We start from the raw sequence: 16,425 nt of genomic DNA, 5'->3' as shown, positions 1-16,425 counted from the left end.
CAGGTTTGGGTATTTGGAGGAATCGAGCAGGGTGAGCAAGAGGAAATTTATTTTACCTCTCTTAGATGGTGGTGAGACTCTGAGAAGGGATAAAGAAACTCTAATCCCTCTCATTCAAAAATACATAAGGCCGGGTTCAATAATGATGAGCGACTGCTGGGCAGCATACTCCAGTCTGTCACAACTCGGCTTTACTCACCACCAAATCAATCACTCCAACAACTTTGTTGACCCTGGGGATGCGACCATCCACACCCAATGTGTTGAGAGGCTATGGCGCTCTCTTAAGAAAAGTTGCAAAAGGTCGGGGATGAGGAGTCTGTATTTGAAGCAGTATATTGCTAAATTTCTCTTCCTTGAGACCTATGAGCCAGAAGAGCGCCTGCATTATTTTTTAATTGAAGCAAAAACAATTTACCCCCCCCCCCTCCGGATCACAGCCCACACCTTCTAGAGTTGTGGAGGCTGAAGCCAACCAAGAAGAATATTCTGATGAGGATTCAGATGAGGATTCGGATATCCGGCTGGTTTCAGCTTCCAAGATTGTTTAACTGCAATAATAAAGATAATTATCTTTTTTTTACTATTAAAATTGTTGTTTCATTCAATGTTTTTCTGGTTTTTCTGTTTTCATGAAAAACATTCGACGTTTTTCATATTTTCATGTTTTTCTGTGTTAATTATCGTAATATTGAACAAATTCTGGCGCTGAGAAAACGTAGCCTATTATTTTGTAAAAAACGACCAAAAACGCATGCTTTAATTGAAATTTCGGAGTAAGTATAACAGCCAAAAAGAAAGTATAGTAAGTACAATAGCAAAACACAAAGTTTAACAGTATCCACTCTAAAAATACCCAGTGTTAATAGAGACAAAAACGTTCAGAAATTAAATAAAAAATGGTTTTTTAACTGAAAGTGTATTTCAGTAAAGATATAGAATGTGCAGATTAATGCATAGATTAGGCAAAGCATAAATAGCATTGGATATTTCCTATGTTACGAATATGTACTTGAAATATCTGTCTGTGCATGAATATGTATTTTTGAAATTAAAAAGATTTTATCATAGAAAATTCTCTGCGTGCGGTAAAGACATTAGGAAGACATGGCAAGTAATCAATTCTGTTATCAGGCCATCTTTTCTGCCTCCTTCTGTCCCTTCAAGTGTCGTGATTGACAGGAAAAATGTAGAGGGTGAGCTAAAAGTTCAAGATGCGTTTACTTCCTATTTTGCTAATATCGGCAAAACTACAGCCTTCTTCTAACTTCTTTGTGAGTGATAGGAAGGGAAGTTTTCTACATTGCGTCAAATGGCCGCCAAATTAAGCCCTCGTGTTTATTGCATTTTTTTTACTGACATGTGGGAGCAAAACTAAGTCCTTCTTCTTCTCTACCTGATTTTAGGTCTTATCAAGGACCACCTTGTCCTAAATCAATGGCATTGGAACCTGTCTCTGAAGCTGAAATAACCAGAATTGTCAATTGTTTGAGGGGTTCTTCATCCTCTGGCCCAGACCGTATTCCGACTAAGGTTGTCAAGTTCATTCTTCCTGTCATTGTGTGTGCTCTCACGAGACTTATCAATCTTTCTTTTGAAAATGGTGTCTTCCCAAGTGCTCTAAAGCGTGCTCGTGTTATCATCCTTTTTAAAGGTGGATCAAGGAATGATCCTGCAAATTATCGTCCCATATCTCTTTTATCAGTGTTTAGTAAAATTTTTGAAAAAGCTATGCTTTTTCGACTTCTTGAATTTCTTAATTCTAAACTCTTTTTTCATGATTTTCAGTTTGGTTTTAGGGCCAAACATTCAACTGAGCATGCATGTGCAACTCTCTTGAATTATTTAAATTCAGCTCTTGACTCTGGTTTGATACCTGCTGCTCTTTTTCTTGATGTTCGAAAAGCGTTTGACTCATTAACACACAAGATTCTTCTTCTGAAAATGTCCCATATTGGAATAAGAGGGAATGCTTATTCATGGTTTCTATCATATTTATCTGGTCGAGTCATCTCGGTTCATCCGGACTTTTCTAATCCTTCTGGAATAGAGTTTGGTGTTCCACAAGGATCTGTCATTGGGCCGATACTCTTTTTAATCTACGTCAATGACCTGATTAATGCGGTTAAAAATTTAAAACCTACCATTTGCTGTCGTCTTTGTCAACCAGTATCCGTTACTAGCTGTGACAAGAGTTTGTCCTTACCAGATCTATATATATATATATATATATATATATATATATATATATATATATATATATATATATATATATATATATATATATATATATATATATATATATATATATATATATACAATAAACCAACTATTGTAAGGTCCATTACGACTTTCGGGAAAATATGACGATTTTCTAATGATACTTTCTATTGTGTAATGATAATGTTGCTTTTATGAATAGGTCTAAATTAGCAATCTCTGCCAGCCAGCCTGCTTGTTAATATAAAACTGAGAAGTATAAAAATAAAATGTGAAAAAATCTTGTGTAACTCTTCCTTAATTTCTAGATCTTTGCATAATTAGTAGACAAAGGTCTACAAATTTCTTACAATATATTACCTCTGTTCAGTTCAGTTCCTTTTATTATTGCAACAACTATTTACAAGAGGACTACTCCAATGGTCTTCATTTTGAACGAGAAATAATTTGTATTTATCTATAAACTATTTTCCAAGAAAACCTCTACATTTTTTGAGGAGAATTGACATCCTGTGATTTTTGGGCCTGAAAAAATATAGATAGGTCATGAATTCAAAAAAAATCGTTAAGAGCTTAATTTTGGAAAGAAATAATGCCAGTGACATCATTTTTATGGGCATATTTCGAAAGAAGAGACACGTCAATTTCACCACAGGAGTGATTGTATCGTCTATTGTATCAATTAAACATACAAAACTTCACAAGAAACGCAGCTAAGCATAATGAACCTATTTACGAAATACATTTTCATCAGTTTCATAATAACAAGAGGACAAAACTGTAAATTAATATTTATTGCGAAAACAGAAAATTACAACGAGTTGACAACAAAAGGGAAGAAAATAAAAACACTCGATTATTCGATAAGTGACAGCAAAAATTACAACAAGTCAAAAACAAAAGAGCAGAAAAAAGAAATATCCGGTTACATGACATGCAAAAACCAGGATCAGGACGAATCAAAATTCGATGAGAAGAGCAGGGAAGTGAAAAAGGAAATGTAAATGACCAATTGCTCAAAATTCACAAACTGGAACAACAAAAGAGTCAAGACAAAGGGGAAGACCACATAATTGTAAATGCAAGAGTGAAAATGAACAAACTTGACCATGAAATGACAAATCATTTCGAGCAGCAATAGTAAAGGGCATTAAAAAAATCTGAAGTAATAATATATATATAAAAAAAGAACAAATTAATGTGTGATAAGAATACTTACTAAAACGACAGTTACAACGATGCAAAACCGAAATTGAAGAGCAAAATTTTTGTGATTAAACGACGAGTGGCAGCGGGCAAGAAGCATCAGAATGTGTCAAAATTGAAAGCTAAGAACAAAGAAATGTCATATTGTTGCCTTTAATCTACATCATTTTGTGAAGGCTGATTAAACACAGTTACGAGACTAAATATGGCCATGGTTGGGATCGTGGTTCTTAGTGCTCATTCACAATGAGATTTTACTATTACCGAGATTTAGCTATCTCTAATTTGAGCCAATCAGATTTTACATAGAATTCTCTGATTGGCTGAATATTCTACAAGAAAGTCTAATGGGCTTGAATTAGTGCTGTCTAATGGGCTTGAATTAGTGCTGTCTAATGGGCTTGAATTAGTGCTAGCTAATTTCAGCATTAGTATAATCTCATTGTGAATGGGCCTTTAACTATATTAGCTTTTAGGAATAATTAAATTGCAAAGTAATTTCTATTCTTAAAAACTTTGTTCATAATCTTCGGTAGTTTATTTTTAACTTCATAACCACCATATTTTAAAAACTCATTTACCACGCTATCAGAAGCTGGGGCCTTATTGTTTTTCAGTCCTTTTAGTAATAGGGCTGTTTCCCAATAAATCTAAATTGAAGTTCTCGGGCCTCAGGGATAAGTTCTATCAAATATGTATATCTGAAGTAATTATATAAAAAGAACACATTAATGTGTGTTAAGAATACTTGCTAAAACGATAGTTACAACGATATATATTCTTATATCATCAAAAAAAACCTCCAGCCTGCCACGTCAGTTTTAATATAGGACAATTTCAGCTTCTAGTCAGTAATTATCGAATTTAAGATAAGTCGAGGTAAAAGACAAAGACAAAGAAGGACGAAGATGTATTTTATATCCTCAGCAGAGTCTCGTTTGAGAGTTTATACTGAAAACACCTCTATTGGATATAATCAAATTTTAAAGTAAGACAAAATTGTATTCGCTACGGATTTTTCATAATCGGACTTAGATTACACAACAACAATAAAAATGGAATTTTTACCAGCATTAATTATGCTATTGTTAGTCTTTGTAGGCAGTGGCTACTATTTTGTGGCCTATTTGATCGACAATGAGAAAGAAGCCAAGCGAATCATGATTATAGTAAGCCTTCTGATATATTTATTGCTGCTTTTTTTTATCCCTGATGAGTACAAATTTAGTCGAGATGTCGAAGAATATTTGAATCTGCTGTGACGGCATTTGGACTTATTTTGGTGAATTCCCTTAATAAAAATGTAATTTTTGCGACAAGCATTGATGCTTACCGCTATTCGTAATAATAAATAAATAAATAAATAAATAAATAAAAAAGTTCAACCAGAATCCGTTCAATTGAAGCTATAACAAACCTGTAAGGCAACTTTTCTTTACGAACTTATTTTTGCCTTTGCATAGTGAATATTGACTCTTAAACAGGTACGCCTTTCTATTTTGAGTAGCTAATAATTATTATCAAATTAACAGAAACAGTATAAGTCTAGCTACAGATTAAAAAAAAAATTAAATGAAATGTCAATAGAGCTTAAAAAACTTGATCCCCCGAGCGAAAAGGTACAACAATTATTTTGTTCAATCTCGGAATCTCCGAACAGGAAAATTTTCGAAGTGGAAAAAGTTCGAAGTGGAAAATTCAGTTGCGGAAGTCCGTGAGCTAAAAATGGAAGTTGCAAAGAATAAAAAGATAATGGATCGATTTGAGGCGGATCAAAAAGGGTGTAATGTGATACTCTACAATTTTAACCCAAAGATAAGAGGTTATACTCTAAAAGAGGACATTTTCAAATGCTTAAATGAAATTGTAAGAGACGCCCGGTTGATGCAGACAGATATCAAAGATGTTAGATGTTTTTCGTTTACCGTCAAACCAGAAAGTCAGACCGGTCGTATTTAAATTAGCGTCGATGGAATTAAAAAAAAATCTCTATTTGCTTCAGCGGCACTTTTCAGAAGGTTTCATTTGTCATTAGCCCCAGACTACACTTCTTCAGATTTATCGGCGCGCAGTAAGTTGATACCGATTTTGGAAGACGCTCTTATGGAAGGACATTTACACGCAAAACTGAGGGGTGTGAGACTCTTCGTGGGGGATAAGATTTTTGCATGTGATAGTAAACTTGGTAAAGTGAAAGAAATCGATCGATAACACGAAAGGTTATAGCATTAGGGGAAATGAGAACCAATAATCATCAGAATTTAGACTTAAATCGTAATATGCAGGGGTGCAATGAAGTAAAAGACAATATAAATTTACTCAGTAAAGAAGGATCAATGTCAGTCAAGCATGGGACAGTTATTGAAGTTCAGACAGAAAAGTGTACGCGTGATGAGATGGCTAGCTCCCACAATGTTATTCATGAGTCTGGGACATTTTACGCGTGAGAGAAGGAAGCGCATCGTCAATTTCTGATACTAGTGGTCAGAGTTTTGGAAGTGCTGCTTCGGTATTTAGTGTAGGAAAGGGGGTTATTAAAATCTATTAGAGCCAACTACCTTAGCCGGTTGTGAGAGTTGGGATGTTGTTGGCCTTGTTGAGACGTGGAATTCTCTAGATCATTTTTCGTCATGTGAAGATTTTGATGTTGTTGAGTGTAGGAGAAAAGTTTCGGCAAATGGTAGATACTATGGAGGAGTTTCGGTGCTTGTAAGGAAGAGTGTATTTAATTTATCTCGTAGGATAGAAAGCGAGTCTGAAAATTTATTATGGTTAATCACTTAATATCAGTTAAAAATGTCAACCCCAACCGTAACAAAACAATGTCGAAAAAATGACGAAAACATACACTAGAATATGGGAAGAATATGAGTACAAAACGTACGAACCTTTTCTGGGTATATTCACAGCCGAAAAAAAAAGATAATGCAACCCACTATTGAAATTGATTCGAAAACAGCTGTCGCGACTGACTTAACCAATGACAAAGAAACCTGGTCTGAAAGACAGAAAGATGGTGAAACTGGAAATACAGGTGAGAAGGGAAAAGATGGAAGTAAAAATAATATTAAAAGTAAAGTCGAATACACAATCCTTCCTGAAAGCAGTCTTTTCTCTACACTAATAGAAATACACTCTTTAGCTTAAAGAAAAAAGAAGACTCAATACATATAAGAGAAAGAAATATTCTTAGAATGGTTTATTTAACTGAAAACGATATCTTTCATGCTGCAACAGAGGAATAAGCTTTCTAATTTAAGAGCTCATTATACAACTCTGCTGATTAACAAAAATTTCGACAGCCAATTTTACAACTGAAGTAAATTTGGCATATCAATCAATGCATGCCTACAATATTAAACAACATTCTCTAAGAGATGATTTGAAAAAATACATGAACAGATTAAGGTTAGTTAATGATGAAATAAGTCAGTTTAACAGAGGCCACCTTAAATGTAAAGTCGACAAATTCAGATTTAATCTTTTATCAGAGTCAGAAGACTTTTGTCTCAGAGTAAGAAAGAAATTAAAAGAATGATCAGCGTTTAACCTTGCAAATATTCTTTCAGGCATTTTTGGGAATTATGGAGGAATTGTTTCTTGGAACTGAAGGATTTGTAGACTTATTAACTACAGAACAGACAATGAATATTGACATAGAATATCAAGATTATTAATTACTTGTTAGAACAAATCTCAACAGAAAAAATGAGTTAAGTAACAAAATTCAAAATTTCATCAAAAGTGTTAAAACGAGCTTTTAAGGCTATAGAATTGGAAAGGGCCAGGTCAAAAACGCAGAACAGATGTATCAAGAACATTCTACAGAGTTGATAAAGAATCATAATAAGAATAGGCTGACCAAAATTGTCCGGAAACCCGGATCGCTCTTTTGGGCAATAAAGACGCCGGGAAATCCACATTAATCCGTGTGCTGACGAGAGGAATGTTGGATAACGGGCATGGAAGCAGTTGCGAGAATATTCTTCAAAAAGAATCCCGATACAAATGCCCGTCCTATAAGAAACCCACACGCCCAAATACCTCCAGGATCAACAATGTAATATTGGGTTTTGATCAAAAAGGAAATACATTTGATTACTCAAAACCTTTCATGACCCTCGAAGATTATTGCATGCAATCTACCAAAATCGTGAACTTAATTGACTTGGCTGGACATGAAGAATTTTCGCTCACTACGATCCGTGGAGTAAATTGTCAAGATCCAAATTACGCTATGCTAGTCGTTGATGGCGCAGCTGGTCCTGTGCACACCAGAAGATGCCCAAAATTTCATCTACGTTTGGCAATGGCACTCCAAATTCCCATAATCGTTGTTATCACGAAGATTGACCTTATAACGATTCCCACTTTGGAATATGTAATCAGAAGCGTAGAAAAGCTTCTGGAGTCCGTTGGTGAACTCCGAAGTCTTTTGAGAGTTATAGAAGACATTGCTACCTGTTGGGATGGATCAGAATATCCCAATTCTATGTCTCTCAAACGTGACTGGCGATGGATTGGATACTCTGAAGAAATTCTTAAATTTGCTGCCACCTTCAACAGCTGGATTGCCTTCAGCTCTTGAATAAAATGAAATTTCGGAGGAGTGTGTTGAATTTCATGTCGTTGACAACTTCAATTTGCGCAGAAATAAGACCCGCCTTGAAGGAATTCTTCATAAGGGCACATTGAATGACGGATGTCAACTTCTTGTCGGCCCCTTCAGTGGTAAAGAATTTCTGAGTATTTCTCCCGACTTCATCTTGTACTTCATCTTTATACTTCAGGTGATAAGTGTACAACTCAATCTTCTAGAAGAGTCCTTCTAGAAATCCTCAAAAGAGAAGGGTTTGATACAAGACGGATCATAGATAAGATATGCAAAAGAGAGATCCCAGAAGGCTGGAAAGCGGTAGGACTTCATCCTAAAGAAAGAGAAATGAAAATGGAGCCACGCTTATTTGCAATTCTACCAATTGAGGTAAGAGCTTATTTTGTGCTCACAGAAGCTAATATCGCAAAATATTTGTTTAAATATTTTCCACAACAAACAATGAATCTAAATGCAGATCAGTTAGATAGGCGATTGTTACAAATGTCCCAGCCCGATGCAGTACAAGGAAAAGAAAGAAAAAGATTTACAGCTAACTTAGACTTCAAAAGTTGGAATATATATTGGACTAAGGAGGCTGTTTCAGCGATTTTTCTACAGATAGGATGTTTATTTGGTATGCCCTACCTGGTCACATTTACGCATGAATTTTTTGAGATGGCTATGCTATTCTTGAGCAGTTTCGCCAATCCTCCTAGAACTAGACCGGGAGAAAAACAAAACAATACTTGCCGATGTACCTACGGGTTTGTGTTTGGCGTCCTTTCAGTAATGGGACTGCTGATTTTGTTAGCCGTCGCCTCACCCAGGAGCCCTCCAGTAACTCCACGATCTTGTATTTAATTTTTGTTTATTGTTTTATTGATGAAAGCCAACAAAGGGCCTAAACAGACTTATGAAAAGCTCGTTTTGACTATGGATGGCCACAAGAGTCATACATCCTTGAAGTCATCAGAATTTGCAAAAGAAAAACAATATTAAGCTATTGTGCATAATACCAAATGCTAGCCACTTTTTGCAGGCCTTGAATCTAGGTATATCTAAGCCCTTTAAGAACAATTGGAAGAGGCAAACAAACCTCTGCACAAAAGGACAGGTGAATAAACACGGCAACAGACTTGAAATTATGAATAGTGGTACGCCGAAAAAGGTCTAGAAGATGTCTTTTGGTCAACATCTTCAATATATCTTTAGGAAGACAATGCCCTAAGAGATATGTACAAAAGCGTTAAGGAAAATTGGAATTTCCCATGGAATCCCCCAAACATAGATTTTAGTAACTTAAATGACCTTGGGCCAAATCAGGATGTAGTTAGGCCTACAGAGAGTGTAATTTTAACAGAATGTACAGGAAAAGGCTTAAAAAACATAACAATAGTAACCAGAGTCGAATAAATAATCCTAAAATTTTAGGCCAACCACTTGAAAAAAACTAAATCCAAATAATAAAAGAACATTTAGAGAAAAGTATAGAGCAAGCTATAATACAGAACTTTGTCTTCAGTGACGGAACGATTCGGACCAGTGCTACAGAAATGACAAGTCTGTATGAATATTGGAGGTCCGTTGAAAAGAAGTATCTGTCAAAAGTACGGGCAGCCTCGACGCACCTCTGTACTATTACAGGGCCGCTAGCCCCAATAGCAGTACCAATGATTGGTATCGACAAAACCACATCGTCATTCAATAACAATTGGACATTAAGAACAATTGGAAGAGGCACGTAAACCTCAGGACAAAAGGACACGTGGATGAACATGGCAATAAGAGTTGAAATTATCTAGTGGTCCGCCGAAAGGGGTCTATAAGATGTGTTTTTGTCAATATCTTCTATATATCTTTGGAAAGACAATGATCTCAGAAAGATGTAAAAATGCGTTTAGGAAAAGTGGAATTTTTCAATAGAATCCCTAAAATATAGATTTTAGTAGGTTAACTGACCTTAGGACTACTTTTGATGTAAACTTTCCTATAACTATTTCCTATATTACTATCCTATATTTATATGACCACTCTATTTCCTATAGAGTGTTAATACAAAGTGAACACAAAAATAGACGCTTTTGTTTGAAATGTTCGATGGAAAAAATACCAAGTGACTATTTGGGAATAATTTCCGCAGATGGATATATTACGGGGAGATATTTTTTCGGGGAAGGGGTATTTTCCGGGGGGGCATTACACAAGCACAATTGAGAGTTAGTGAATGATTCAAATGGGAACATATGGGAAACAAATAAAATGGAAAATGACTACTTTTGATGTATACTTTCCTAAGACTGTTGATAGTGAGTGTTAATACAAAGTGGATACAGAGTGTTAATAACTATCTACAGAGTGTCTACAATTTAGAAAATAATAGAATTTTTAGTAAATTCCATTTAATTCTGTTTTTTTTTACTCTAGGGGCATAAATTGATAATAAATAAATAATTTATATCATATATCAATATAGTAGAAAGAGAGGACGGTTAATCAATCATCATAAAAATAAATTTTTTACGCCTACTCATATGGATATTATTGATCATCGTTAGCAGTGCGTACTGTTTTGTTGCGTACTGCCACGGTGAACGATCTGCCAAGTAGATAATGACTTTCATTAGCGTTGCTGTGTGATTTATTCCTTATAAAGTGAGCCCCGACTAAGATAATAGGCAAATTCAACCAATTTTTCTTCCACCAGTGTCTGTGCGATAGGGAAATTCAGATACACTATGGTTTTAAGTCAGGGGAGAGGAAATTCAATAATGAAGTTATTGATAAACCACTAGACTATATAAATGAAGCACCAGTTGTTGGACCTGGCTATGACATTGTTCTAGAAAGATTTTGGTACGAAGAAACCTAGTTAAATTGGGACCATTGTAAAGAGTGTAACTGCCAGGATTACAAACCAGATTTGTCAAACCCGTTGGGTAAAGTGGCATACTATTGGTTGGATCAGAATTATCTTGCAGTGCTGAAACTTTTTTTGCAAACCGTTTTAGCGCAGAATCGCAGAACAATCGATGAACATGGAAAATTTATATGCCTATCCCATCACTTTGAAAGCCCGGTCATGAGTATATACGGTCCAGGTGAAGATGTGATTTGCAATCAAGATTGCAAATCACATCTTCACCAAGTGTGGAACACTCAGATTGTTAAAATACGCAACGCGATGGCTAAGTTTGCTGCAACCCGAGGTACCCAGGCTGAGGTGATAACTGTATACCATCCATATACAACTTTTGAGGTGATTTATACAGCCACCTTCGCATTATGGATTTGTAGTGACTCGCCCAAAGACCAAATCAATTTGATAGATAAAAAGGTCTACATCATGGATTATGATCAAATATGTGGTATTGCAGATACATCAGAAGGGAGATTGCTCACGATTGAAGCATCTGTATTACACGAAGCTTTGCATGTTTCATATATGCCAAAGATTTCAATAATTTTCCAGGTATATAAATGGGGAGATAAACAGCTAATCGCGATAGGTAATGATGGATATAGTGTTGAAAACATTTGAAAGTATTCTAAGAACTATCATATTGAGAAATGAACCATATGACTATTGTAGGTCTTTTCACAGACGATGTTTGGGGGATATGCGAGAGATTTTGGGAGAAGTTAATCTTCTTATTCAACATTACACAGAACTTTATAATATACTGCAGCTAGTAGATGACCTAGAGAGCGCAGAGTTGTCTGGGATTTATAGACATTGGATGCACCCCACAGTTGATGAAGAGGCAGGAATGCGAAAGGTTAAACGGATATCAGATTCAGTAAAAAATCTAAATTATGAGACTGTCGATAAAGTACTAGCTGCTTTTAATAGATCATTCATCTTAGAATATATAGCGCAGCACAGAAGATGGCCAAAGGTCAGAGCAAATGCGCCGCTAAAAGGTCCTTTGTTAAATTGGGTCAATCGCAGGTCTTTACTGATAGATGAGTCTGCTCCCGGTTATCATTGGACTGACTGGAAGAATATTGCGTTTGGAAAGGAATTCGAATTCGATTATAAACTTGACTTATTAGAGTTATTAGATGATAAGGCGTGAGGTTTGCCAAAGGATGAGTGCCATACCATCTTCTATAAGAAATATACTTGAGGTGATAAGTGTACAACTCAATCTTCTAGAAGAGTCCTTCTAGAAATCCTCAAAAGAGAAGGGTTTGATACAAAACAGATCATAGATAAGATATGCAAAAGAGAGATCCCAGAAAGCTGGAAAGCGGTAGGACTTCATCCTAAAGAAAGAGAAATGAAAATGGAGCCACGCTTATTTGCAATTCTACCAATTGAGGTAAGAGCTTATTTTGTGCTCACAGAAGCTAATATCGCAAAATATTTGTTTAAATATTTTCCACAACAAACAATGAATCTAAATGCAGATCAGTTAGATAGGCGATTGTTACAAATGTCCCAGCCCGATGCAGTACAAGGAAAAGAAAGAAAAAGATTTACAGCTAACTTAGACTTCAAAAGTTGGAATATATATTGGACGAAGGAGGCTGTTTCAGCGATTTTTCTACAGATAGGATGTTTATTTGGTATGCCCTACCTGGTCACATTTACGCATGAATTTTTTGAGATGGCTATGCTATTCTTGAGCAGTTTCGCCAATCCTCCTGAGAACTGGACGGGGAGAAAATTTGAACATAGACAACAATGCAACTGCCATCTATGGTTTGGGCATCATGGGGGGTTGGAAGGTTTGAGACAAAAAGGGTGGACATTGATTACAGTAGTTATGCTAGAAGTAGTGAAGTTGGATACTGGGATTGATTCTTTGATTACGGGCCAAGGGGATAATCAAGTTATTATATTCTTTATCAGGTTTCCACTAGGAATTATGTGTTCTCAGCATCAATTAGAAGAACACTTCACCAATGCGATTAAGAACTACATAGACCATATCTTGAAAGTGGCAGATGGAATGGGTCAACACTTGAAGGTTGATAAAACATGGGTGTCATCCCGAGTTGTGGAATATGGAAAGGATATGCTTGTCGATGGTTCTAATGTTGTAATGTTCTAATGTTGGCAACTGCTCCAGATTCATTGAATATCAAAAATGCTCAAACAGAGCAAAATATATTGAAATCTCTCGTGCGAAATAGTATTGCGAACGAGAATTTAAAGTGGCGAAACCCTATATAGGCCAGTGTATTCTCCTGATGAGCTCTTGTGTTGGGTGTTGCCTCTGAATTATTTGTCTATATTATTTTTTCTATTGTTTGGTAAATGACGACTTTTACTTATTGACGACATGACTGCCTGTCCACGGATTATTCTTTATGGTTGATTGTGTATGGCTATGCTGTTTGACCTATGTGATTGTATGGATGAGTAGGGTTAAGGCCTCATTCAAGTGCTGGTCTATATTAAACAGTCCCTTTTCTCCTTCTGTCTCTCTTTTTTTTTGTGTGTTTGTGCTATTGCATTGGTGATTTCTCTTTTCATGATATATATATATATATATATATATATATATATATATATATATATATATATATATATATATATATACCTGTTGTAGCACAGTGGATTGGTGCTCTGCTTGGCAATACGGGGCCCAGGGTTCGATCCCCGCCGCAGCAAGGTTGGGCGACAAGCTTGCTACTTGTTCCTGTAAAAACACCCAGTAACTGAAACGTCGATTCGACGCCCTATGCGCCAGTAATGGCTCCGGAGGATTTTTATCCTATTATATATTTTTGTTAATAACAGCGTTTCAATTTTTGATGCTTTTATTGTGTTTATGTAAAGTATAAAAAGGCTGAATAAGTAATTAACAAAAGTAAAAAGAAAAAGATTTTTAAAGTGTTTGTTTAATTGTATTTTAGTGTTTAAAAGTTGTGTATTTGGTTTTTAACCGTGTTTTACTTGATTTTGGGTATAAATAGTAAAGATTAGTGTAGTTAATATGTCTGATGTGCCACCTTATGATGATACAATAGATTTTAGAGACAAAGTGCGATTAATCTATCTTGGATGAATATGATGAAGAATTTACAACCGATGATGCTTATAAGGAGGGGAGGGCCGTATTGGTAACTTTGGAAAACAATGATCCGGAAAGTCAGGAGTATAAAGACGCTAATGAAAAACGTAGAGAATTGAATACTAGAATAGAACAGGACAATAAACAAAGATATGAACTCATACGTGCTCAGAGTTATAATCCAGTTACATTCACAGCTGACGAAATGATGGCAGATCTTATTGCTAAAACCGCTGTTAATTCAAGTCCTGCAAAGCCACAAGTGTCAAATCCGAGACCTACTATAGACATATCATCATCAAGAGCTAGGGGAGTATCAGCTGATAAGTGGGGGGTTAAAAATTATGTAAAAGATGTAGAGGAATTTAGGAAGAAAGTGGGCATTGAAACATTTGATGGAATCAAGACATTAAAACACAAGCAAGTGATTTGAAGATTGAAAACTAAGATGAAGATGCACCTGATCCAGAAGATGTTAGAGAATTGATGTACCCTTTTGAACTCTTTAACGGTCAAAACACCTATTCTCACGAAAGAGTAACCATAGGGCCTTTGCGTAGGAAAGAATATCTAGTAATACCACCAGATTATATAGTACCCAAAATTGCATCAATGTACGTAATGACACAGTCAGCTAGGGATTTACTTGATGTGCGACAATTCTTTCAGATAGCATATCTGAACACACAAGTTTTCAAAGATGACCTTAAAAACGGGGGTAGAGACATTGCCGCTGGCTTCATAAGGGCCTTCATCGTTCAAGACGGTTGGCTTGACCCTGAAGAACTTAATGAAGTTAGAAGGGCTGAACAAACAGAAATGCCTAAGAAAGATTATATAAAAGAGTCCAAAAAGAGGATCGCCAACAAAAAGGATGATAACAATGGGATACATCCGGATCTTGTCGCAGTTGATATAGCAAAATATTCCCAAGTTGCTAAGCTTATACCAATGGCGGCTGAATTGGTTTTTCGTACAAGAGGCCATCATTACATTACTGAGCTAATGGACGAGTATAAACAGGTAAATACAAATATACTAAAAGCTTGTTTAGCCGGTGATGTAATTGATTTCTTTCCACCAGCATACTTGTTTCACAAACTTGAACATTTCGTTTCAGTCAAACGCGCGTATGAGGTAATACAGACAAGCAAAGCTAGCACCATTTCTGAAGTTCCCCGTGTTATAGAGATTAGGGCTGACTCCACACCTGCAGGCACAGCTGTAGTTTGTTCTTCATGTGCTGTCCTAAGACAAAGGAAGAACAAATATTGGTATCAGGAACTGTTTGATCTTTGTAAATCAGATATCATTAAAATTGAAGCGATGGACTTGTTGATAAAACAAAATCCAAGGAAGTAGCACATCAATCATGTTGCTTATAGATGTCCCAGATTATCGCCCGCCAAATTGATACAGCTTGAAGATGCTAAAAAGTCAGGTGCTACTTTGTCACCAATTATTCAAGCATATATCAATGCAACTATGGATACATCAAGAGGTGCTACGAAATCGTCTTTAGTAGGGATTAAAGCGATTGCCAAATATACTCAGACTGACTCAGGCACACTTCGTGCTATGACTTATTTCTTCTAGCGTTCTTTTTCATCTGCTGGTAAAGCCCTTAATCTTACTGATGTTTTGGGGAGAATGACTAGGCCGTCGCCAAACATGGAGGATATCAATTAGACGCAGATACACGTTGTTTGATCGGTATCATTAATATCTGAGAAATTTTAGTTTTCTTGTGTTTTGTCTGTTTTTTACTTGATTGATGTAATTGAGATAGTTTAGTTGTCATATTATATATACGAGACTAGTAGTACAACTGGTACAATCGAATGTAATCGAAATTAGTTAGTAGATATACTTGAGTGCTTTAATAATAAAAAAAAATAGAGAATTTGAGAATTTAAAGTGCCGAAACCCTATAGGCAAGTGTGTTCTCCTGATGAGCCCTTGTGTTGGGTTGTTGCCTCTGAATTATTTGTCTTTATTGTTTCTATTGTTTGGTAAATGACAACTTATACTTATTGACGACATGACTGCCTGTCCATGGATTATTCTTTATGGTTGATTGTGTATGGCTATGCTGTTTGACCTATGTTATTATATGGATGAGTCGAGTTAAGGCCTCATTCAAGTGCTGGTCTATATTAATCACCAATTTAGGAAAACAGTCTTCCTTTTCTCCTTCTGTCTCTTTTTTTTATGTGTGTTTGTGCTGTTGCATTGGTGATTTCTCTTTTCATAATATATATATATATATATATATATATATATATATATATATATATATATATATATATATATATATATATATATATATATATATATATATATATATACAACAACAAAAGAGAGAATAATGAGGACTTG

The 16,425-nt window shown here is 35.6% G+C and overlaps 1 long non-coding RNA gene across 2 annotated transcripts in view; it reads right to left on the bottom strand.

Moving 5' to 3' along the window:
• Positions 1-2,999: 2,999 nt before the first annotated feature.
• Positions 3,000-16,425, bottom strand: part of LOC136033276 (uncharacterized) — a 106,600-nt gene continuing 93,174 nt past the window's right edge. Inside the window, exons 7-8 of one of the 2 annotated variants that reach the window (XR_010618898.1) lie at positions 6,315-6,424; positions 3,000-3,548 (exon numbers count right to left, since the gene is read on the bottom strand). This is a non-coding gene — a long non-coding RNA (uncharacterized LOC136033276). Of the gene's footprint in view, positions 3,549-4,328; positions 6,425-16,425 lie in introns of those variants that run through there. The other variant, XR_010618899.1, reaches the window with a different exon arrangement.

Source organism: Artemia franciscana, chromosome 11 (genome assembly GCF_032884065.1).
Source record: "Artemia franciscana chromosome 11, ASM3288406v1, whole genome shotgun sequence".
Lineage (NCBI taxonomy): Eukaryota > Metazoa > Arthropoda > Branchiopoda > Anostraca > Artemiidae > Artemia > Artemia franciscana.
The sequence above is the reverse complement of the archived record's forward strand: the minus strand, read 5'-3'. Positions and strand labels throughout refer to the sequence as shown.